Raw genomic sequence first — 24,747 nt, forward strand, 5'->3', positions numbered from 1 at the left:
AGCGATTCAGATGTTATTAGAAACATTTAATAGGACAATACTGGAAAATCTTTTATCTGCTTATTGTGTTACTAGTGTTTTAGTGAGATTATATGGTATCTGAAAGTCGGATGGGTGTGGCCAGGGGTGTGGTGACCGCCAGTATCTCTGAGGGAAGCCACGTTTCTCGACTAAGCGAAGCGAAGGGAAGGCAGCAGTTGGGGCCAGGCTGAGCTTTTTTTTCCCCCTCCAACACGGTGGAAGCATCCCACGTTCGGGTGAGGCCGGTCAGAGGAGGCAAGAAAGTCCACAGCTGCCTCTTTTGACAGGTGCACGAGGAACGACGCAAGCTATCCGCTCATGTCTACGGTAAGAGCCGACTTATTACCACCATTTTCTCACCGAAACCCGCCGGTTGACATGTGGTAGAGAACCATGTTCTCTTGACCGCTCTGTTCCATAGTAAAGCTTCACCTTCGGGAATGTAAACAAGGAAACACCGGCTGTGTTTGTGTTGCTAAAGGCAGCTGCAATACACCGCTTCTTTGACGTCTCTATTATTAATTGAACAAATTGCAAAAGATTCAGCAACACAGATGTCCAGAATACTGTGTAATTATGCGATTAGAGCAGACGACTTATAGCTGGGATCTGGCTGGAACAAAATGTCCGCTACAATCCGTGACATCACGCGCACGCGTCATCATGCGCGTCATCATATTGCAACGTTTTCAACAGGATATTTCGTGCGAAATTTAAAATTGCAATTTAGTAAACTAAAAAGGCCGTATTGGCATGTGTTGCAATGTTAATATTTCATCATTGATATATAAACTATCAGACTGCGTGGTCGGTAGTAGTGGGTTTCAGTAGGCGTTTCATAGCATTATCTACGGAGCAAAGACGCACTGTGTGAGGCACCTGTTCTCCCGCCTCATGGTAGTAGAGGGCGCTAGTGATCCCAGGGATCATTCTTGCGATTATTTGGCTGCAGAATAAGTGACAACAAGTTACAGGTAGCGTTTATTTTTTCCACTCCCCTGGACTTTTAACATGGAGGATTACATATGTAAAATAAAACAGTTTTCTAAACTGGACTTTCAATTGAAGCAGGAGGTAATAATTAAAGGAAGACCAACGCCAGAGCTAAAAGGTTTGCTTCAGACAGAGATCTCCATCGAGACTGAGAGACTTTTAAAACTGAAGAAAGATAAGGAAGACTTCTGTAAACGAGTTATCAATGCTTTTGTTCAGAAGGAGTGGAGCATGGACTTCATTTATAAGTAAAGGTAAGACCATAATAAGGTTTTTTATTATTAAATGTGCTTTTTTGTGTGCTACAGTTTGTATGTGTAAAAAACGCCGGTATGAGCTTTTAAACATAACCCGTTAACTTCTGCCAATCAAATGATGAATAAGATACTCTTTAGGGTTCATATGTTTGTAAATCTGACTGTGATGAAGTCAGTGCCTCACCAGCCATGAACCTCACCGCACGTCACTGCAACCTACCGATCTCAGGGCGGACACTCTAACCTAACTGTTGTATATTACTGTGAATGTAGAGTGAGGAAGCGGACAAGTGCAAAGGGGCTAGGCAGAAGAAAGTCCGTGAGACAGGCAGGTTCTCGGGGGTATAGCGAGGTGTCAAAAGGGTCCATGTCCAAGCGGGGGTCGAGGATCGAGGGAGGCAGTCCAAAGTCCAGAGGGAAGTCGAGGCATGCAGCTTGATCCCGAGAGACACGGGAAGTACTGCGGGAAACACATGGGACATAAGACACCGGAACTGAGAAGACACAGAGAGAGATCAAGTATGCGCGAGGGAAGCCAGAGACGGGATGCTTACTACGGGAACAGATGATTACGTTCCGGCCCGGAACGCAGGTCTGCACCGGCTTAAGAAGGCAGGACCTCTGCTCAACCAGAGGTGTACTGATTGCTGGTGATTGATTGCAGCTGCCGGCTGGCACGCTCCTGGAAGTGCGTTCTTGCGTTCTGTGTTCTGACCTCAACTCAACACCGACTCCTCAAGCTTGAGATTTTTGTCGCACACTGCACGAGCATTGACAGTCAACCTGGCTCTTCGGCAGTTATGATGATCTTTATTTACAAGACCCTACTTATTTGGAGAAAGAACTTCATTAGCACGTGTACATTTTTTCTTCTTCTCTGCCTCGTCCTCTCTCTGCAGTAGAACTGTCAAGTGCAGCAGGTCAGAGATTTAGTTTTTCTTGTGTGTCCCATTAATTTCCCTGCCGAGCGTCGTGTTTTAATACCCTGCGGTCTCGTCACTGATTAGGAGTGTAAAGACAATGCGCTGGATCACTGCTTGCTCTGGAGATTAGGTTGCTTTATCTCTGGCTACGTGGACATGCATGCATCCATACCGTCTATTGTCATGTAAAAAATGAGGATCATTTCAAATACCCGCTGCAGCATTTTGTTTTTGGTACACCATTTAAAGGTGATTAACTGGGATTACGTCTTTGGTTTTGTTTGCGTAGCTGCGTTCAGCAATGGTCTCAAGTAGAAAATGTTGGTCCGTGAAAGTGTGGTCCGTGAGAAGAAGACTGAGCAGAGGCTTATATTTCAAAATAAGTATTTATAAGCATTATTGATTTTCATAGGAATCAATGAATGACGCACTACCTAAATATTGCCATGTTTTGAATGTTGATTCACTTGAAAATCGATCTTCCAGCTAGCTAATGCGGCGGTGATTAGTAAACTGCGATCTAAGACCAGCAGCCAATAGACTTTACTACAGTTTTCTACATTTCATGAATTATTAGACAGCTAATCTACTTTCAAAACATTAGCCATGTTCGGAATGTTGTTTTCTTTGCAACTAATATACATTTTGTAGCATCTGAATACTGCGATGTTCACATTTTAGAGCGTATTATCTGTCTAATGACTGCATGGCTTCTCTCCGGGTACTCCGGCTTCCTACAACCGCCGAAGACATGCACCTTTTTGATTGATTGATTGGGACTTTTACTAGTAGATTGCACAGTACAGTACTGTGACGTGTTTCCAGCCGTGTTCGTGTGGGGTGCAGTGCCGATCGATACAGGACGCGTCATAGCAGGTTTGACTCTTGTTTATTCTTTCAACAAACCGCATGTCTTGCCAGTCTGTCGCGCCAATTTATGGCTCGCTGGCTCTTCCTGCTCGTCGCGGCGCGCCTTTCGGTGTCCGGGGGCTGCGTCTTTCTCTCGGTCGATCTCTTTGCTCTCGTGGTCGTTGTGGTCGGCTGGTTCCTCTCCTACTTCTGCCACGATTGCTCCTCCCTCTCCCTTTTTATGCTGCAGCAGAAGATGTAACAATTGAGCGCAGGTGTGTTGTGGACGCACCTGACGCGGATGGCTGCAGTGTCGCTCCAGGCGTGCCCCGCCTCTCCGCTCTGCTGCATGCCCCGCCTCCTGGCCGCCATCTTGGTCAGGACAACCATTTGCCCTGTTGGATCGTCGGCTCCACCTCTCCACAAGTACATATTCCGTACAATTGATCACTAAATGGTAACATCCGAATAAGTTTTTCAACGTGTTTAAGTCCGGGTCCACGTTAATCAATTCATGGTAAATACACATCAAACATAACCTGAGGTTAGGTTTGATTGCAACACTAAATTGGCCCTGGTGTGTGAATGTGAGTTTGTCGGTCTTTGTCAAACATCAGCAACCCGCGGCTCTAGAACCACATGCGGCTCTTGGGCGCTACCCTTGTGGCTCTATGGAGTTTTTTCAAATTTGTATGGAAATGGAAAAAAAATGGGGTGAAAAATATATTTTTGTTGTGATATGGTAATATGGATAAATAACCTTCTTAATTGTTCAAAAGCCCACTGTTTAATATGTTTGTGTTTTTGCTTAACTGATACGAGCGCCGTTTTGTCCTACTAATTTAAGTGGTCCTTGAACTCACTGTTGTGTGAACTGTGACTCAACAGTTTTGTTTACACGTATTACTTGTACGGGGCGGTATAGCTCGGTTAGTAGAGCGGCCGTGCCAGCAACTTGAGGGTTGCAGGTTCGATCCCCGCTTCAGCCATCCTAGTCACTGCCGTTGTGTCCTTGGGCAAGACACTTTACCCACCTGCTCCCAGTGCCACCCACACTGGTTTAAATGTACAAATTATATATTGGGTTTCACTATGTAAAGCGCTTTGAGTCACTACAGAAAAAGCGCTATATAAATATAATTCACTTCACTTCCCTACTTTCTCCGATGCTGCCACTGAAAGAAGTGTTTCATGTCACTCCTTTTTTGTCTCATTTTGTCCACCAAACATTTTATACTGTGCGTAAATGCACAGAGGAGAGCTTTGTTGATATTATTGACTTGTTATAGAGTGCTAATCAAGCATATTTGGTCACTGCAAGACTGCAAGCTAATCCATGCTAACATGCTATTTAGGCTAGGTATATGTACATTTTGCATCATTATACCTCATTTGTAAGTATATTTGAGCTCATTTAATTTCCTTTACTTATGTCCATTGTGTATTTAATTTATTTTTCCATCATCATAATAATAATGGATTAAATTTATATAGCACTTTTCTAGACACTTAAAGCGCTCACAGAGAAGTGAGAACCCATCATTCGCTCACACCTGGTTCTCGTAAGCTACTTTCGTAGCCACAGCTGCCCTGGGGTAGACTGATGGAAATGTGACTGCCAATTTGCGCCTACGGCCCCTCCGACCACCACGTATCATTCATCATTCATTCACCAGTGTGAGTGGCACCGGGGGCAAGGGTGAAGTGTCCTGCCTAAGGACACAACGGCAGCGATTTGTATAGTAAGTGGTGGGGAAACACGGGGAGCGAACCTGCAACCCTTTAGGTTTCTGGCACAGCCACTCTGCCCACTGCCGGATGCCGCCCCCGTGTTTCATGACACATTATCTGTATGTAATATTGGCCGCATTTCTGATGGTTGTTAGTGTGTCATTTTGTTCCAGACCACAGCAAATGTTACCCAGCTTCCTTTGGAAGAAGACAGCCTGCAGTTTCTTTTAAAGGGGAACATTATCACCAGACCTACGTGAGCGTCAATATATACCTTGATGTTGCAGAAAAAAGACCATTTATTTTTTCAACCGATTTCCGTACTCTAAATGGGTGAATTTTGGCGAATTAAACGCCTTTCTATTATTCACTCTCGGAGCGATGACGTTGTGACGTCACATAGGTAGTCAATCCGCCATTTTCTCAAACACATTACAAACACCAAGTCAAATCAGCTCTGTTATTTTCAGTTTTTTCGACTGTTTTCCGTACCTTGGAGACATCATGCCTCGTTGGTGTGTTGTCGGAGGGTGTAACAACACGATCAGGGACGGATTCAAGTTGATTTACGTGGAGTGTTCATCGATTAGCAAGGCATGGTAATCGATGCTAACATGCTATTTAGGCTAGCTGTATGTACATTTCTAACTATATTTGCATCCAGCCTTTACCTACGCCCACATTTAATGCCAAACAAACACTTACCAATCGACGGATTTAAGTTGCTCCAGTGTCAAAAGATGCGAAAGTCCCTCGTTTGGTCTGCACATTTTACCGGTGATGCTAAAACAGACATGGCACAGAGATGTATGGATATCCTGCGACACTCCAAGCAGATGCATTTCCAACAATAAAGTCAACAAATTCACAAAGGTGAGTTTTGTTTAAGTTATTGACTAATGTTCTAATCGGACATATTTGGTCGCGGCATGACTGCCAGTTAATCAATGCTAACATGCTATTTAAGCTAACTGTATGTACGTTTGTAGCTATAATTGCATCCAGCCTTTCCATCCACCCACATTTAAAGCCAAAAAAACACATACCAATCGACGGATTTAAGTTGCTCCAGTGTCAAAAGATGCAAAAGTCCCTCGTTTGGTCTGCACATATTATCGGCGATGATAAGACAGGCATGGCACAGAGATGTGTGGATATCCTGCGACACTCAATCGTTGGTTAGAAGGCGATCGCCGAATAGCTTCAATAGCTATTCGCTCAATAGCTTCAGTTTCTTCTGCAATTTCGTTTTCGCTATCTGCCTCCATACTCCAACCATTCGTTTCAATACTTGCGTAATCTGTTGAATCGCTTAAACCGCTGAAATCCGAGCTAATGTCGCAATATCTTGCTGTGCTATCCGCCATGTTGGCATCTCTAGATGACGTCACAGGAAAATGGACGGTGGATTTACAGATTGCGAAAATCAGGCACTTTAAAGCCTTTTTTCGCGATATTCCATGATGGGTAAAATTCTGAAAAAAAACTTTTAAAAATAAAATAAGCCTCTGAGAACTGATTTTTATTGGTTTGAACCCTTCTGAAATTGTGATAATGTTGCACTTTTACTTAAACACACACATCTATATATTTGGCCATTCTAAGAGAGTAACTTCCAGAAGTTACCTCACTCTCTGAGAAGTTTTACTGATTTTTTACAATGTTGTAAAAATGTGTAGAATAAATATCACATTTCAAAATTTCTGTCAACGAAGATTTGCTTCAGCCTACGACACATAGCCATTTTGATAGTAGGCTAATTAGCCACTTACATCATGTGTTGCCATCATTATAACACTTATAGAAGTCTTCCAATTTTTTGCGGCTCCCGAAAGATGACTTTTTTTGTATTTTTGGTCCGATATGGCTCTTTTAACATTTTGATTTCCGACCCCTGGTCTATGTGGTGGCAACTCGTCCAGGGTGCACACTGCCTTCCGCCCGAGTGCATATGGGAAAATCTCCATCTCCTCCGCGACAAACGGTAGAAAATGGATGTGGGGCGGTTTAGCTCGGTTGGTAGAGTTGCCGTGCCAGCAACTTGAGGGTTGCAGGTTTGATTCCCGCTTCCGCCATCCTAGTCACTGCCGTTGTGTCCTTGGGCAAGACACTTTACCCACCTGCTCCCAGTGCCACCCACACTGGTTTGAATGTAACTTAGATATTGGGTTTCACTATGTAAAGCGCTTTGAGTCACTAGAGAAAAAGCGCTATATAAATATAATTCACTTCACAATTCACATCAATGGATAATTGAGATGTAAAGTAGTAAATCGTAGATTAATCTGTTTACTATCTATATCACAGCTTGAGGTGATGACATAGCAGGAAATACATGGCGTGTCATTTCTTCGGTGTGTATTTTTCTTGCCCTTCAGTTTAAAGGGTTAAAGGTATTGGTAGTGGGACAGGGGGAGGGGGGCACCTCCAACCCAAAAACACAACCTCCACAATTAAGCCCATGCATTAAGGGCCTTGGGTAGGGTGGCACATTCCTTAATGGAACAACATTAATATAACTGTGTGTACGGCTTCCAGCCGCCGTCGTGCGGGTTGCATGGACCATTGATGAAAGACATCGCGGAGCAGGTTTGACTCTCGTTTATTATTTCAATAAACAAGTTTGTGTCCCAGTTGGTCACGCCGATTTCCCGCGCTTCCTCCTCTGCTGCTCGACTCGGCTGGCCTTTCGGTCGCCGGTGACTCTGTCTGCCTCTGGGGCTCATCGTTCTTCTCGGCTTGCTTGTCTCGTTCGTCTGGTGGTTCTCCTACTTCTTCTGCCCCGATTGCTCCTCCTTCTCCCCTTTTATACAGCAGGAGGAGATGCACGGATTAAGAGCAGGTGTGTGAATTACGCACCTGGTTCTGATTGCTGCAGCGGCGCTCCAGGCGCGCCCCGCCTCTCTGCTCCGCTGCATACTCCGCCTCCTGGCCGCCATCTGGGGTAGGACCACGATTGGTCCTATCCCGCTGTCGGCCCGTCGGCTCCGCCTCTCCACAAACAGGTTGTTAGGTTACATGAGAAACCCCTAAAAACTAAGTTTTAACCAATAATGTTTAGGGGTTCCGAATCGACCATTTACGTTGTCATGCCTGTATGTTGGTATATGAACATTGCTATCGGGGCCAGCGTCTGCCCGAACATGATTGAACAAGGCAGAGTTTATTCGATCTGGCTGTATGAACTTAACGGAGTGTTTGTTGGAGCATGTTTCGACAGAACAGTGCTGGGATGCGTTCGGCATATTGTTCCCCTCCTGCATACTTGGAGCGAATGGGCATCAAATCGTATTAGGACCCCCCGTGGATTGGCATTAAACTGGTTCAATCCCCACCTAGTACCAACCTCGTCACGTCCGTTGTGTCCTGAGCAAGACACTTCCTCCTTGCTCCTGATGGGTGCTGGTTAGCGCCATCAGTGTGTGAATGTGTGTGTGAATGGGTAAATGTGGAACTAGTGTCAAAGCGCTTTGAGTACCTTGAAGGTAGAAAAGCGCTATACAAGTACAACCCATTTATCATTTATTTATCAATTCAACCAATCTGTCTACCTCTTTTAGTGTCTTTAATATCCTTTGTTTTCTTTGATGTTTGATATATCCCTCTTACACACATGTAAGAGGGATGCGTGCTATGGCTATGAGGTTTTTTTTTTTTTCCCCTTGGCCTCAGTCTGGACCCCCTCTCCAGGAGCCCAGGCTTTGACCGATTTTCATTTATTTATTTTTCTTTCAATTTTATTTACCCCCACTTGTTTACCTGTATCCCACCTTTTTTGTAAGGGGCGCCGGAAGTTGGCAGACCCGTCAGCAATCCTGTTCTGTATCCCTGTAATGTTTGTCTGATCTCGAATGGGATTGTGCTGAAAATTTTGATTCCCCCTCGGGGATTAATAAAGTATGCCTGATCTGATCTGTTTGTGCCACGGACGGGTGATCATCTGGGGATGACTACCGCAAGAACTTTACATTCTAAAACTAAGATATGGCTCACTGGTAATGCCAGCAGCCACCCTCTGACAGGAAAAAGGTTCCCTTTAATTGGTCAAGTCCTTCGTCGGTTTGTGCGGTTCCACTTGGAGGAAAAACTCACTCCCTGCGATGCGGCGAGCACTGCAATTGCAGAGGTAGAACCATTCTGTGCCGAAATACAAATCCTAACCATGACATCCAAAAGCGCCGCATGAAAACTGCTTCCAGTTTACAGCAAGTGGTAGACACCGCAACACAGCTGGATCGACAGCGGAGGCAGCCCTGCTAGAATTCACCGAAAGCTTTGGTGACCTTTTAGACAATGCCCTGGCTCTCTTTGTATTTTGTGAAGACCAAAAACCAGTGAAGTTGACATGTTGTGTAAATCGTAAATCAAAACAGAAAACAAGGATTTGCAAATCCTTTTCCACTTATATTCAATTGAATAGACTGCATATACAAGATATTTAATGTTCGAACTGGTAAACTTAATTTTTTGCGCAAATTATCATTAACTTAGAATTTAATGGCAGCAACACATTGCAAACAAGTTGGCACAGAGGCATTTTTACCACTGTGTTACATGGCCTTTCCTTTTAACAACACTCAGTCAACGTTTGGGAACTGAGGAGACCAATTCTTGAAGCTTTTAAGGTGGAATTAGTTCCCATTCTTGCTTGATGCACAGCTTAAGTTGTTCAACAGTCCGGGATGTCCGTTGTCGTATTTGACGCTTCATAATGCGCCACACATTTTCAACGGGAGACAGGTTAGGACTACAGGTAGGCCAGTCTAGTACCCGCACTCTTTTACGAAGCCACACTGTTGTAACGCGTGCAGAATGTGGCTTGGCATTGTCTTGCTGAAATAAGCAGGGGCGTCCACGGAAAAATATGTTGCTTGGATGGTAACATACAGTATGTTGCTCCAAAACCTGTATGTACCTTTCAGCATTAATGGTGCCTTCACAGATATGTAAGTTACCCATGTCTTTGGCAGTAATACACCCCTATACCATCACAGATGCTGGCTTTTGAACTTTGCGCCTATAACAATTCAGATGTGAAGTGAATTGAATTATATTTATATAGCGCTTTTCTCTAGTGACTCAAAGCGCTTTACATAGTGAAACCCAATATCGAAGTTACATTTAAACCAGTGTGGGTGGCACTGGATGGTGGAAGCGGGAATCGAACCTGCAACCCTCAAGTTGCTGGCACGGCCACTCCACCAATCGAGCTACGCCGCCCCAACTGATGGTTCTTTTCCTCTTTGGTCCAGAGGACACGACGTCCACAGTTTCCTAATTTTTTTTAAATGTGGACTCGTCACACCAAAGAACACTTTTACATTTTGCATCAGTCCATCTTAGATGAGCTCAGGCGCAGCGAAGCGTTTCTGGGTGTTGTTGATAAATGGCTCTGGCTTTGCATAATTGAGTTTTAACTTGCTCTTACAGATGTAGCGACAAACTGTAGTTACTGACAGTTGTTTTCTGAAGTGTTCCTGAGCCCATGTGGGGATATCCTTTACACACTGATGTCGATTTTTGATGCAGTACCACCTGTGGGGTTTCGAAGGTCACGGGCATTCAATGTTGGTTTTCGGCCTTACCGTTTATGTGCAGTGATTTCTCCTGATTCTCTGAACCGTTTGATGATATTTCGAAGCGTAGATTGTGAAATTCCTAAATTTCTTGCAATAGAGAAATGTGGTTCTTAAACTGTTGGACAATTTGCTCACGCATTTGTTCTTTCCTGGGCATGACGTTAAACTACATCCAGACATGAGATGGGAGGTTGTGTGTGGGGTTAGTGAGTCCCAACTAACGTCTATAAAATGCACACAAAGAACCGTTTGCACCTTCTCTTGTGACTGGTCAGCGCCATAAAGCCAAGCGGGTCCCTGGGTAAATGGGGCTCGGACAACCAACAGGACAGACTAAGTTCAACAGCCCAGTAAGGCAATTAGTCTAGGAGAAGGATCTCTGATATAAAATACCCCTTCCAACCCGCACCAAGCCAGAGTGGAAGGTGTAGGCTAATAACCAGCATGAAAAGTACGCCAAATGGCAGAAACATGCTGAGGCTTTCGTCCGGCAGTGGACTGACAGCGGCTGATGATGATGATGATGATGATGATGATTTGTTCACCCTCCTCAAGAAACTGGAGTTTTTAGAAAGTTTTTTCCCCTTTCATGCATTTTCCAAAGTACTAATCAGAACTCGTGTCTACATCTCCTAGCATTGATTCGTTCCATATACATATTTAGTCGGTTTTGTGGTTGTCTGGGTTTTGAAGCATCTTTTCTTCAGCTTCCTGGTCTCAGTTGATGTGATTCTCCATTTGCTGTCCAAGTAGTAAAAACTAATATAGTATTCCGCTCTTCCTCTGGCGTGCGAACTGATTCACTGCATGCCATCATCTCTACTGTGGTTAGGGCTATATGAATCAGCCAATGGGGCTCTGGAAGCACACGACTGCCCTGCTGCCTCGCTGATAAGTGGGCCACACAGAGAAGATGGAAAATACTCAGGGCATCCTCACTCCCTTTCCCGCTCATTCGTCCTGCATTGCTCTCCACAAAAAAAAAAAAAAAATAAATAAAATACACAGAATGTGCTTTTGAAATAGATGGGGTTAAACTGCATGGACGGAAAACTGAGGGGCTGTTCTGCAAGCCTTCCTTTAAAGCAATCCCTCCTGTCAAAGCCTTCAATAGCAGGTTGCCGTTTCATCCCGGAGCCTTTGTAGTGATACAATGCACAATGGTGTCTTTGCCTTGCAGTGTCGTCACTTTTCACAGCCCCACAACAAAGCGCGAGTGCTTGGGTGTGCGATATTGTTGATCTGAAAGCCTCTGACACGGTGACAACCATAAAGCGCCTCCTCTGTTGTGTCCGACCTTGTAAATGCGGCATAAAATGAGCCAAGAGAGCTATTTTCTCATTTGCTCTCATCCACACGACCTTGTCTCTTACATCACGGCTAATTTTTTGCAGATGATGAAGCATATTTGCAGATTAAGGCGTTTCATGCCGTTCAGTGGTGAGACATTCATGGGGTGGTGCACACATGGTACGGATCAGCCTCCCACCAGCCAGGCTTGTAAGGTACCAAGCGGGCAAAAACGATCCTGTTGGATAGTTCTTTGGACAGGACATTATGACAGATTGCCTTTTATACCTTTTGACGTGGGTATTCTGTCAAAAATGGTATGAGCTTGGCTATTTAAAGCATAGGTGTCAAAGTAATGTTATAGCAAGATTAAAGGTTCAAGATTGTTTATTGTCATAAGCACAGTTAAACAGACAGTTTGCCGTACAATGAAAATCTTACTTTGCTAGTCCACCCTTCAACAAGTCACACGGTACTTAGCTAAAAATAAATATAAAAATTAACAAAATAAAAAATTATATACAAGGCACATTATTGCACATTCTGATTGACAGTCAACGGTATAAATATGGAGGTGACCTTGGGTCACAGCAGCGGTTAAAGGTGAAAAGTGTCTACAGTGAAGGTTCACAGTTGGGGGGTGGTCAAGGTAGCTGTCTTTTGTTCAAAAAGACAAAAGTAAAAACGGGGGGTGGGGCACATGGAGAAAAAGCTACTCGCAAGGTAAAATCACGGCAAGATAACTTAAAAATAAAGACGACTTCAGATTGTTTTCTTTTGTTTAAAAATAAAACAAGCACATTCTGAAAATGTACAAATCATCCATCCATTTCTACCGCTTTTCTCTTTTCGGGGGGTGCTGGAGCCAATCTCAGCTACAATCGGGCGGAAATTATTATTAATTTTTTTTACACTTACATGTTGCAGTTAATAATATTCCACCTTTATTTGTCGCTATTTATACTTTCTGAATAAAATTGGTGTTAATTTTCAATCCATCAAGATGTAAAAAGTATATCATAATCAAATTGCAGTATGTCAAAAGGGACAAGCGGTACACAATGGATGTATGGATATTTCTGACTGCTACACTAACGTGGTTTATTTGCATTTTTTACATATGTAGCACAATCTACAAAGATACAAATAATTGCTATTGTGACATCTAGTGGACACATTTAGAACAGCAGTTTCTTTCATTCAAAACTTTCGGCTAATTTTTATACTTTGCAAACTCATCCCGCGGACTGGATAAAACCTGTTAGGCCCGCAGGCCGTACGTTTGACATCCCTGATTTAAAGGCTACATAAGATATTAGTTGGTTAGTTCGAGTTTTCAAGACGCCATCAATTTAGACCCAGTCAAGACAAAGACTTTGAGGTATTGAAACTGAGACAAGGGGTTGACGTGAGGCTGGTTGATTAATTGAAAAATAATCAAAACCGCGCTTGAAACCGACACAAAACTAAAAGGTTTAATTGATCGAGATTTTAGACAAATCGCCCAGCCCCAACGTATGATACCGTGGTCTTCACTTCTCTAGAGGACAGTTACCGAGCCAACATGTCTCAGGGATAATATGACTGATTGCAAAACCAGACCTACCTTATGCATTTTCTTTATACCAGAACAAATCAACTACTCTACCAAGACAAAAGTATGTGTTAGAGCAGGTCTGGGCCATTATTTTGACTTGGGGGCCCCATTTAGAGAAAAAAAAATGTGTCTGGGGGCCGGTATATTCTATTTTTATGAACATTAGTACAAAACCTCACTATAATGTCTGATTGAATGATAAAAACGTTATGACAGACTGACAAACCTAATGGAATTTAAAATATTTCTATAAAGGATAAAACATTGAATATTGACAAAATATGAACCTCACACCCCTTTCGATTGACACATTTTACAATCAAATGAAAAGCAACGAATATGCAACAAACAGTGAAATATGAAAGCGAAAGGTACAACATAAACCCACCTACAATCTGTTATATTTGATACATCACTAAGCTTTAGAGCTTTGTTGTGAAAATCTCCTTCCACGTCAGTGGAAACGCTCCGCATCCACACTGCTTGGTGCCTCATCTGAGCTGCTGTGACTTCAATTACCATAGTAACTAATTAAATGACCAAAGTAACTAATTACATGACCATAGTAACTAATTAGATGACCATAGTAACTGGTATATCATCCATAAGTGCAGATTCCAAACATTGAAATACTTTGTATAGTTGAAGACTTACGCTCATTAGAAAACATCACTGCACATCATAATGGCAGCTACACTTTCCATTTTAAAGATCTAAAAAAATTATTTGAGAATGTCCGGCGGGCCAGATTGAAAAGCTCAACGGCATCATGTGGCCCCCGAGCCTTATTTCATTTAATTACACCTCAAGGATATATAACTTTTACAAATTATACAGCATTGTTTTCCAAACAATAAATCCAATGCAAATTAATTCAGCATTGATTCATTTATAACAGCAAAGCCTTTTTCAATGGACCTTAACAATAATAACTACACACTAACAGCTTAACACCTTGAAATCCCTTCCTTTTAATGATAATAAAATAACGGTTTTCCTAGTAGTTAGAGTGTCCATCCTGAGATCGGTAGGTCGTGAGTTCAAACCCCGGCCTAGTCCTACAAAGACTATAAAAATGGGACCTCCCATTAACTCCCTGCTTGGTACTCAGCATCAAGGGTTGGAATTGGGGGTTAAATCATCAAAACTGCTTCCTGGGCGCAGCCAGAGCTGCTGCCCACTGCTCCCCTCACCTCCCAGGGGGCGATCAAGGGTGATGGGTCAAAAGCAGAGAATAATTTTGCCACACCTAGTGTGTGTGTGACAATCATTGGTACTTTACCTTATCTTACCTTTATATAGCGCTTTTCTAGACACTTTTTTTTGTGACAACTGAAAGCCCATCATTTATTCAGTCCACGTTCACAATTGGTGGTGGTAAGCTACATCTGTAGCCACAGCTGCCCTTGAGTGGACAGAACTTGACGGTCTTGAATTTGTATTTTTGAGTTGACATTTATTTTCATACTCCAGGGTAGTGTTATCTCAAAATATTTCTATACTTTTCGAAACAAAGGGGACCACAAAAACTGGACCGGTACTTTTCAGAAGCGGTAAAGTACCGAATACAATTCATTGGTATCGCGGCACTATACTATACCGTACAACCCTACTCCAGGGTGAGCGAAACATTTCCTGCAGAGTTTTACTGTAGCACAAATATAGCGGACGCTGTGGAGTTTGCATGTTCTCTCTGTGACTGCGTGGGTTCTCTCCGGGTACTCCGGCTTTCTCCCGCCTCCAAAGACATGCACCTGGGATGAACATATTCTAAACATATTCATATTCTCTTCATGTCATATTATGCTCCTTCCATCGCTGTTGTTTTTAGGTTATGGAGTTTTTATACATCAGAATTCAGCTAGCTTGTTTTGCCATGCTGTACCAAATCTGCCGGAGGCCTTCAGAATCAACAACGCGGGCATCTGTGCACTGTCAGTGAACGGACATAAACATTTGACTGACAGTTGTGATAGCCAATCAGGTCACGAGTTGTTGTCAGTAAGGCCTTCTATGTGGCCTGTGTCAGATAAATATTGTGATGTTATGAGTTAGGTAATAAAATAACTCCATTACCCAGCATGCCACAGTAGTGAAGCGCATGCGCAGTAGCCCCGTTTAGCTGTCCCAGGTGGCGGTATGTTTTTGATGAACACACTGTGGAGTAAACTTTAAGAACTCAGCCAACACGCCTCGTCTGCATCTTTTATGATTAGACAAGAAAACACATATATTTGCAGTGTCATTTTCAAGAAGGATATTTAAAGAGAAACTACATCTTGTGAGACCATGTTGGCCAACCCCGGAAGCTCGAATGGGTTCTACAAATTGTGAGTTCAGATATTTTATTCCAACACGCCTCGTCTGCATATTTTATGATTAGACAAGAAAACACATATATTTGCAGGGTCATTTTCAAGAAGGATATTTAAAGAGAAACTACATCTTGTTTGGCCATGTCGGCCAACCCTGGAAGTTCGAATGGGTTCTACAAATTGTGAGTTCAGATATTTTATTTCTTATTTTTTTCACATTTAGTATGTTTTTTGCAATTTTAATTTTGACAGTACTACATATAATATGTTTTAATTGCTGATGCGGGTTTATTGATTTTTAAATGCGCCAGAAAATAACCCGTTGTGTACACTGTGTAGATGTGTTGTTGTATAGTATTTCTTCAGCAATGGTCATTTGGTTGTTGTGTACAGAGAAGGAAAGGAGACAACAACCAAGGCAGAACTGCGGTTTGCAAGCTTTATTTATGTGGTGTGTGTATGCTACCCTAAGTGAATGGGTGTAGGTTATGTGTCTAATCAATAGTGTAAATGTGACCAGGGGTTGTTGTCTGTGAGTGTTGGATGTATCCTTCATCGAATCAAGAGAGCAAGGCGAAGAAGCAGTTTGTGAACAGGCAAGGGGTCGAGGGTAGGAGCGAGGCAGCGTAGTCTGTGTCCAAGCAGGGGTCGAAGATCGAGGAATGCAGTCAGGAATCCGAATGGATGTCAAGAGGCAAAACACGATCACTGACGACAGGGAACACACTGCGGCAGCAGTGGTGACATCAATTATGGTATTTTCAGAGGTAATCATTGGACACAGAACATCACTGAAGGCCTAGGTTGGAAACACACGGCCAGCCACTGCAAAATTGACAATGCCCTGTACGTTCTTACAGTAAACAGTAACACACATGTTCTACGATTCGCAGAGTCCATTTGAGAGCTAAAGTATTAATGTTTAAAGGGGAACATTATCACCAGACCTATGTAAGCGTCAATATATACCTTGATGTTGCAGAAAAAAGACCATATATTTTTTCAACCAATTTCCGAACTCTAAATGGGTGAATTTTGACGAATTACACGCGTTTCTGTTTATCCCTTTCTGAGCGACGACGTCAGAACGTGACGTCACATCGGTACTCAACGCCATTTTTCCCTACCACATCACACGCATCGAGTCGGATCAGCTCTGTTATTTTCCGTTTTTTTGACTATTGTCCGACACCTTGGAGACATCAGGGACGGATTCAGGTAGATTTACGTAGAATGTGCATCGATTAGCACGGCATGCTAATCGATGCTAACATGCTATTTAGGCTGGCTGTGTACATATTGCAGCATTATGCCTCATTTGTAGCTATATTTACATCCAGCCTTTCCCTCCATCCACATTTAATGCCAAACAAACAAATACCAGTCGACGGATTTAAGTTGCTCCAGTCTCAAGAGATGCGAAAGTCCCTCGTTTGGTTTTTACCGGCGATGCTATGACAGAGATGGCACGGAGATGGCAAGAATGTCTGGATATCCTGCGACACTCAAAGCAGATGCATTCCTAACGATAAAGTCAACAAAATCACAAAGGTGAGTGTTGATTTTATTGACTTATTTGCTAATCATATTTCGTCGCGGCATGACTGCCAGCTAATCGATGCTAACATGCTATTTAGGCTACCTGTATATACATTTGAAACTATGTTTACATCCAGCTTTTCCTTCCACCCACATTTAATGCGAAACAAACACCTACCCAATCGATGGATTTAAGTTGATCCAGTGTCAATGCGAAAGTCCTGATCGGTTGGTCTGCACATTTTACCGGCACATTTTACCGGCCATGTCTGCTATTTGGCCATGTCTGCGTCAATAGCTATCCGCTCAATAGCTTCAGTTTCTTCTTCAATTTCGTTTTTGTTATCTGCTTCCACACTCCAACCATCTGTTTCAATACATGCGTAATCTGTTGAATCGCTTAAGCCGCTGAAATCCGAGTCTGAATCCGAGCTCCTGTCGCTATATCTTGCTGTGCTATCCGCCGTTGTTTGTATTGAAATCGCTATGTGACGTCACAGGGAAATGGACAGTGGCTTAGGCAAATAGGGAAAATCAAGCACTTCAAAGCTTTTTTTAGGGATATATCGGGATGGGTAAAATTTAGAAAAAAACTTCAAAAAATAAAATAAGCCACTGGGAACTGATTTTTATTGGTTTTAACCCTTCTGAAATTGTGATAATGTTCCCCTTTAAAGTTACAGTAACCTCAAAGTGTGTCATTTTTGTGAGAACCGGCTTGGGAGTTAATTTGTTGCCATGCGGATACGTTGTGCAAGCTGACCTTATCAGAAAAACCGGGCCTGTCTATTCCATCTTCCATGACTCGCCTACGCCGCTCCCTCCGCTCAGCACCACATTTCAATAACCCTTCGACCGAGAAGCAAAAAAAAAAAAACGTAGAAGATCTAGCTGGTGAGCGAGGGTGCATGTCTTTGCCTCCTTTGCTTGTGACCCAAACGCACCACGTCAAAACATACGTGAGGCACGGGGAATGAAGGGAAAAAATTAACGCCGTTTCATTTGTGAGGGACTGTTTTGGGGGTCGATGCTGAGGAGGCGAGAGAGATGGCGAGACGAGTGAGCGAGAGGCCCTGGCACAGTGATGGATCACCCGCATTGGCGCGGCAGCGGCCCCCGCCACACTGAACTCACCCTCAAGAATTGATGAGCCACAACCTCTTGTCTACCCTGTCTCTCGCTTCCTCTCCTATCAACCCTTCAACGTCCCGCATACTTCATCTCCATTTTTCATTTTCCTTGCATCTTTTTCCTCTCCTCTCTCCGCTGTTCCCCGGTCCATGTGTCAACCCCAAGCAGGTGAGCCATGGAGGTGCCATACTAATGTGCTTTAGTCAGAGCATCTCTTTCCCACCTACCCCTGTGGGTGACACCTTTATAAATGACAAGAGTGTGAGCCCCCCGCCGGTGTTCAATCACCTCTGCGGGGAGCCCGGCCACGGGGGGAACTCTGTGCGTGTGTGGCATGCACACGGGTGCGTTTATTGCCTCTGCAGGGGCCCACCATTTTTTTTTTAAAAGTGACCCGGACAACAGCGTTAGGGAAGAGACTGGAGGAAGAGTGAGCGCGAGTGAGAGAAATGATAGCCGGGAGCTCCTCTGACCAGTGCTGTCTTGTTATGACTCCCTGATGTGTGCACCAGCAGTCTTGTCCTCCCTTTATTGCCTCGCGCCACCTCTTCTCACCGGCTTGTTTATGGCTTCCACTGAGGAGCGGGAACACATCTTCTGTGTGTTTGCGCGCCTCCGTTGTTAGCCCCCATCTTTGTTTACCTAAATGCAGAGGTGGCTACATTTACTCCGTTACATCTACTTGAGTAACTTTTAGGATAAATTGTACTTCTAAGAGTAGTTTTAATGCAACATACTTTTACTTTTACTTGAGTATATTTATAGAGAAGAAACACTACTTTTACCATGAATTGATTTACGTGGACCCCGAATTAAACAAGTTTTTACCATTTAGTGGTCAATTGTACGGAATATGTACTAAACTGTGCAATCTACTAATAAAAGTATCAATCAATCAATCAATCAATCAATCAATCAATCAAAAACTCCGCTCCATTTATCTGCATTCAGCTTGCTACTTGCTACTGATTTTTATCCATCTATCCATCCATCCATCTTCTTCCGCTTATGCGAGGTCGGGTCGCGGGGGCAACAGCCTAAGCAGGGAAACCCAGACTTCCCTCTCCCCAGCCACTTCGTCTAGCTCTTCCTGGGGGATCCCGAGGCGTTCCCAGGCCAGCCGGGAGACATAGTCTTCCCAACGTGTCCTTGGTCTTCCCCGTGGCCTCCTACCGGTTGGACGTGCCCTAAACACCTCCCTAGGGAGGCGTTCGGGTGGCATCCTGACCAGATGCCCGAACCACCTTATCTGGCTCCTCTCGATGTGGAGGAGCAGCAGCTCTACTTTGAGTTCCTCCCGGATGGCAGAGCTTCTCACCCTATCTCTAAGGGAGAGCCCCGCCACACGGCGGAGGAAACTCATATCGGCCGCTTGTACCCGTGATCTTATCCTTTCGGTCATGACCCAAAGCTCATGACCATAGGTGAGGATGGGAACGTAGATCGACCAGTAAATTGAGATTTTTATCGATCTGTTAATGCATGCTTTGTTTGTTTTGGTTGTCAGACATACCATACCATCACAGATGCTGGCTTTTGAACTTTGCGTCGATAACAGTCTGGATGGTTCTCTTCCCATTTGGTCCGGATGACACGATGTCGATTATTTCCAAAAACAATTTGAAATGTGCACACGTCAGACCACAGGACACTTTTCCACTTTGCATCAGTCCATCTTAGATGATCTCGGGCCCAAAGAAGCCGGCGGCGTTTCTGGATGCTGTTGATAAATGGCTTTTGCTTTGCATAGTAGAGCTTTAACTTGCACTTACGGATGTAGCGACCAACTGTATTTAATGACAGTGGTTTTCTGAAGTGTTCCTGAGCCCATGTGGTGATATCCTTTAGAAATTAATGTCGGTATTTGATACAGTGCCGTCTGAGGGTTCGAAGGTCACGATCATTCAATGTTGGTTTACGGCCATGCCGCTTACGTGCAGAGATTTCTCCAGATTCTCTGAACCTTTTGATGATTGTCAAGTCAAAGTACAGAGCAGCACAAACACCAGTGAGTTGCAGAGCACACTCCAGGCCTGAAGGGGCAACAGTGAGAGCTGAGGACTGAACATCTCCACCTGCTTCCACCAGATTGGCTTGATTGAGTTCACCTGTTCACCTGCTCAGAGCACATGCTTAAAATGTTTGAGCTTCAGTTAGTCACCCCTTTTTGACACGCTGCTAAGAGGAAGGAAGACGGCTCCTGTGTGGACTTAGAAGACGCAACTGGTGAGAAAACCAAAGGAAAGAAGTGCTTGTTTGGACTGAGGGGAATGTTAAAAGAAAATAATTTCACTGGGGAAGATGTTTAAAGAAGATAAATTCACTGATGTCTACAAATTGTTTAAGTTGACTGAAAGTAAATTTAAAAAGTTATCAGTGATGTTTAGGTTTATTCGTATAATTAAGATGGATTGTTTACAATTAATTTCATTCATATTGTTGGAAATGTTTAAGTTTATTGTTAAACCTAGGACCTATCAGTGGAAATTAATTTTGGTTGGATGGATTTAAAAGGAAAGCAAATCATGTATAATGATTTATAATTAAGAAACACTGTTCTTTTTTCTGTTTGGTTAAGGTTATCAACCTAATCAACTATCCACTAATCAACCCACCACTAATCAACTAATCAACCCACCACTAATGAACTAATCGGCTAACCAACTATCCACTAATCAACTATTCTGCTATTCTACAATTCAACTATTCTACTATTTAACCACCGACTATTCATTCTGTTCATCCATTCATTTACACCGATAACCCAGGTTATTAGATTGCTTCAAATTAAACATCAATAAATCACAAGTAAAGACGATTGAGTTGTCCCTTTGTGTCCTTCTCGAGTCCAACTGGCCCTTTCAAGTTTGGGCACAGCTGCGAAAAAACCTAAAGAATTTGAAAATTATATTATGGACCGTAGATGTTGAAATCCCTAAATTTCTTGCAATTTTACTTTGAGAAACGTTGTTCTTGAATTGTTTGACTATTTGCTCACGCAGTTGTGGACAAAGGGGTGTACCTCGCCCCATCCTTTCTTGTGAAAGACTGAGTATTTTTTGAGAAGCTGTTTCCAATTAGCCTGCACACCTGTGGGATGTTCCAGATAAGTGTGTGATGAGCATTCCTCAACTTTATCAGTATTTATTGCCACCTTTCCCAACTTCTGTCACGTGTTGCTGGCATCAAATTCTAAAGTTAATGATTATTTGCAATCAAAAAAACGTTTATCAGTTTGAACATCAAATATGTTGTCTTTGTAGCATATTCAACTGGCTATGGGTTGACAATGATTTGCAAATCATTGTATTCTGTTTATATTTACATTTACCACAATTTCCCAACTCATATGGAAACGGGGTTTGTATAAAATAATCTTGCCTTTATTCCTACTTCTGCCAAACGAGCCGTTTGGAATCTGCACGATTGGTGATGTCACACATAGTGAATACCGTCAGTGGATCACACATATATGATATAAACGCACCCAGAATGCCTTCAACACTCCTTCTTTTTCGCTTTCCTCTTGTTGTGGGGCAGACTGGCTCGTACATGCACATGCATCCTCCACTGTTGCCATTTCTAATACAAAGTAGGGTACAGTTCTAGGAAAGCGCTAAAAACTACAACAAAGTGGGTGTAAAGAAGACACTTTAGAAGTGCAGCCACGTAAATAAGAAAATACGGCGCATACCGAAGAGGTGGTCAAACGGTCCGTAAATTATAATCTATGCATAATTATAATCAAAGTACCACCATTAAAAAGTTATGATACGACCCACTTAAACCACTAATATATTACTGAATTCAATGTTAACATTGAAAATTGTTAGTGATTAGTAGTTGTCAGCTTTTAAATATATATTGTTTTTCAAATCACCTGACATGTATACTGTGTATATGTACATGTCATGTTTTGAGGTCACATTCTGTTTTGTTTTGGATTCATTGGGCACTGTTTGTTTTGTCACCATGCCAACCCATCAGTTTTCACCTGTTATGTGTTCACGACTCACGCACCTGATTTGTCTGGACTCACGCACCTGTCGTCACTGCACCTATTTAAGCCTGTAGTTGCCAGGCACAGTCTGGCGACATTAGCCTCTATCACCTCCTACACACCCATGTTATCCATGCCGATGATCCATGCTCTTTCTCGGTCCAAGTAAGTTTTTCTTTTTGTTGTCCATAGATTTGCTTTAGTGCAAGTTTTCATTGCCAAGTTTTGAACATCCACTGAAAGTGTTTTTTTGTAATATTTTTGAGTTAAGATTAAAGATGTTATTACCTTCACGTTGTGTCCGGTCCAGTAGTTTTGCATCACGGGAAAACAAACCACACCAAAGTCCAAGTATTGACAGTGCATAAGTTATCCATTTTTTTTAACATATTTTTTTTTATATACATGTTATAGGTTATACATATTTTATTACTGAATGTATCAAATGTGATGAATATGTAATGGACCACAATGGAAACAAGCCTTTTGATTTTTTGTGCCATCCATTTGCCTTTTTAAAGCCTTACATGGATTCAATTCTTTAAGGTGTCAAACGTCTCAATCAATTAATCAATCAAAGCTAGCAATTAGCGCACTATTTGTCAGCTAGTGATTAGGTGCTAGATACCAGCTGGCTATTAGCGGCGCAAAACTATATTATTTGAATATCTTACTATTGCCCAATAACAGGGTACCTTTAGGACCAGTTTTTTTTAAAACACTACTTTATACAAACCCCTTTTCCATATGAGTTGGGAAATTGTGTTAGATGTAAATATAAACGGAATACAATGATTTGCAAATCATTTTCAACCCATTTTCAGTTTAATATGCTACAAAGACAACATATTTGATGTTCAAACTGATAAACATTTTTTTTTTTTTTTGCAAATAATCATTAACTTTAGAATTTGATGCCAGCAACACGTGACAAAGAAGTTGGGAAAGGTGGCAATAAATGCTGATAAAGTTGAATGGTCCATACAGATTTTGGAGCAACATATGTTTTCATCCAAGCAACGTTATCATGGACGCCCCTGTTTATTTCAGCAAGACAATGCCAAGCCACGTGTTACAACAGCGTGACTTCGTAGTAAAAGTGCGGTTACTTTCCTGGCCCCCCTGCAGTCCAGACCTGTCTCCCATCGAAAATGTGTGGCGCATCAAGAAGCGTAAAATACGACAGCAGAGACCCCGGACTATTCAACGACTGAAGCTCTACATAAAACAAGAATGGGAAATAATTCCACTTTCAGATCTTCAACAATTAGTTTCCTCAGTTCCCAAACGTTTATTGAGTGTTGTTAAAAGAAAAGAAAAGATGATGTAACACAGTGGTGAACATGCCCTTTCCCAACTACTTTGGCATGTGTTGCAGCCATGAAATTCTAAGCTAATTATTTGCAAAAAAAAACTAAGTTTATGAGTTTGAACATCAAATATCTTGTCTTTGTAGTGCATTCAATTGAATATTAGTTGAAAAGGATATGCAAATCATTGTATTCCATTTATATTTACATTTAACAGTTTCCCAACACTTATGGAAGCAGGGGTTGTACACAATATATGAGAAGGTAGTGCCCCGCTCCAGTTTTGGGGTCCTTGGTCTGTAAAACATTGAAGACCCCTGAGCTACAGGAATATTTGCACAACACCTGCATTATTTTGTAGTCATTGCCATTCAGGTAAAAAAAAATAAAATAGAAAAAATAGCGTCAAATGTTTTGTTTTTTCCTGTTTAACAACGATAAGAGCTCGCATCGTTAGCCTGAGACGAAGGCGTCGGAGAGAAAAATATCGTTCCCTTCCTTTCCGGAACAGTGTTTTATTTGTATTTTTTTTTTCCATCAGTGAGGATAATCACAGAAAAAAAAATAGCATTGAAATAGCTGGTGAAGCTTGTAATTTCTCAGCCATGAACACAGGCCACGGAATTGACTGCAGCGTCATCATTCCTGAACATAAAAGCCACTCAGCCAGTCAGTGCAGTCTGGGTTCATTCTCTCTCTCTCTCTCTCTCTGGCTGCCCAGTCAGGGCTATTTTTAGCTTCTCTATGCAGCACATCTCAATGCTATTGTAGCCACCTGTACGTTTGTCACTGCTGCAGCGTTTCACCTTCGGTCAATCCGAGTTTGAAAGAAGAAAATAAACAGGTGCATTATTTTTTTATCTTTTCGTATGAAATTTTAGTCTTGGACCAGGGGTTCTTTTCACGCCCTTCAAACCTGTAACTTTTAATGCATCCAAACCTTTTTTTGGTAATGCGATCCATGCCGCGCTTTCTTTGCGACGTCTGGCTTGATCCAAGTAGATTTCATCATGCAGGAGGTGTCTTTAATTTCAAATCTAGATGGGATTATGCAACACACAGCCAGTAATAGAAATCGGGGTAACATACAGTAAAGCAGAGGAACCGCAGTGAACCTTTGAATATGCAATGGGTGGTAATCCCCTATTGTTCACTGCTCGTTGTAGATATCCTACGAAGTCAGACCTCCACTGTTTCAATGTCCATTTCTCA

At 42.6% G+C, this 24,747-nt stretch overlaps 1 protein-coding gene across 2 annotated transcripts in view; it reads left to right on the forward strand.

The window, feature by feature from the left end:
- Positions 1–24,747, forward strand: part of pacrg (PARK2 co-regulated) — a 494,115-nt gene that overhangs the window by 45,514 nt on the left and 423,854 nt on the right. Inside the window, exon 1 of one of the 2 annotated variants that reach the window (XM_061896007.1) lies at positions 20,400–20,451. The exons of the other annotated variant lie outside the window; for it this stretch is intronic. The gene's annotated coding sequence lies outside the window, so the exon portion shown is untranslated. Of the gene's footprint in view, positions 1–20,399; positions 20,452–24,747 lie in introns of those variants that run through there. 2 annotated transcript variants of the gene reach the window in all.

Source organism: Nerophis ophidion, linkage group LG03 (genome assembly GCF_033978795.1).
Source record: "Nerophis ophidion isolate RoL-2023_Sa linkage group LG03, RoL_Noph_v1.0, whole genome shotgun sequence".
In the NCBI taxonomy this organism is placed as follows: domain Eukaryota; kingdom Metazoa; phylum Chordata; class Actinopteri; order Syngnathiformes; family Syngnathidae; genus Nerophis; species Nerophis ophidion.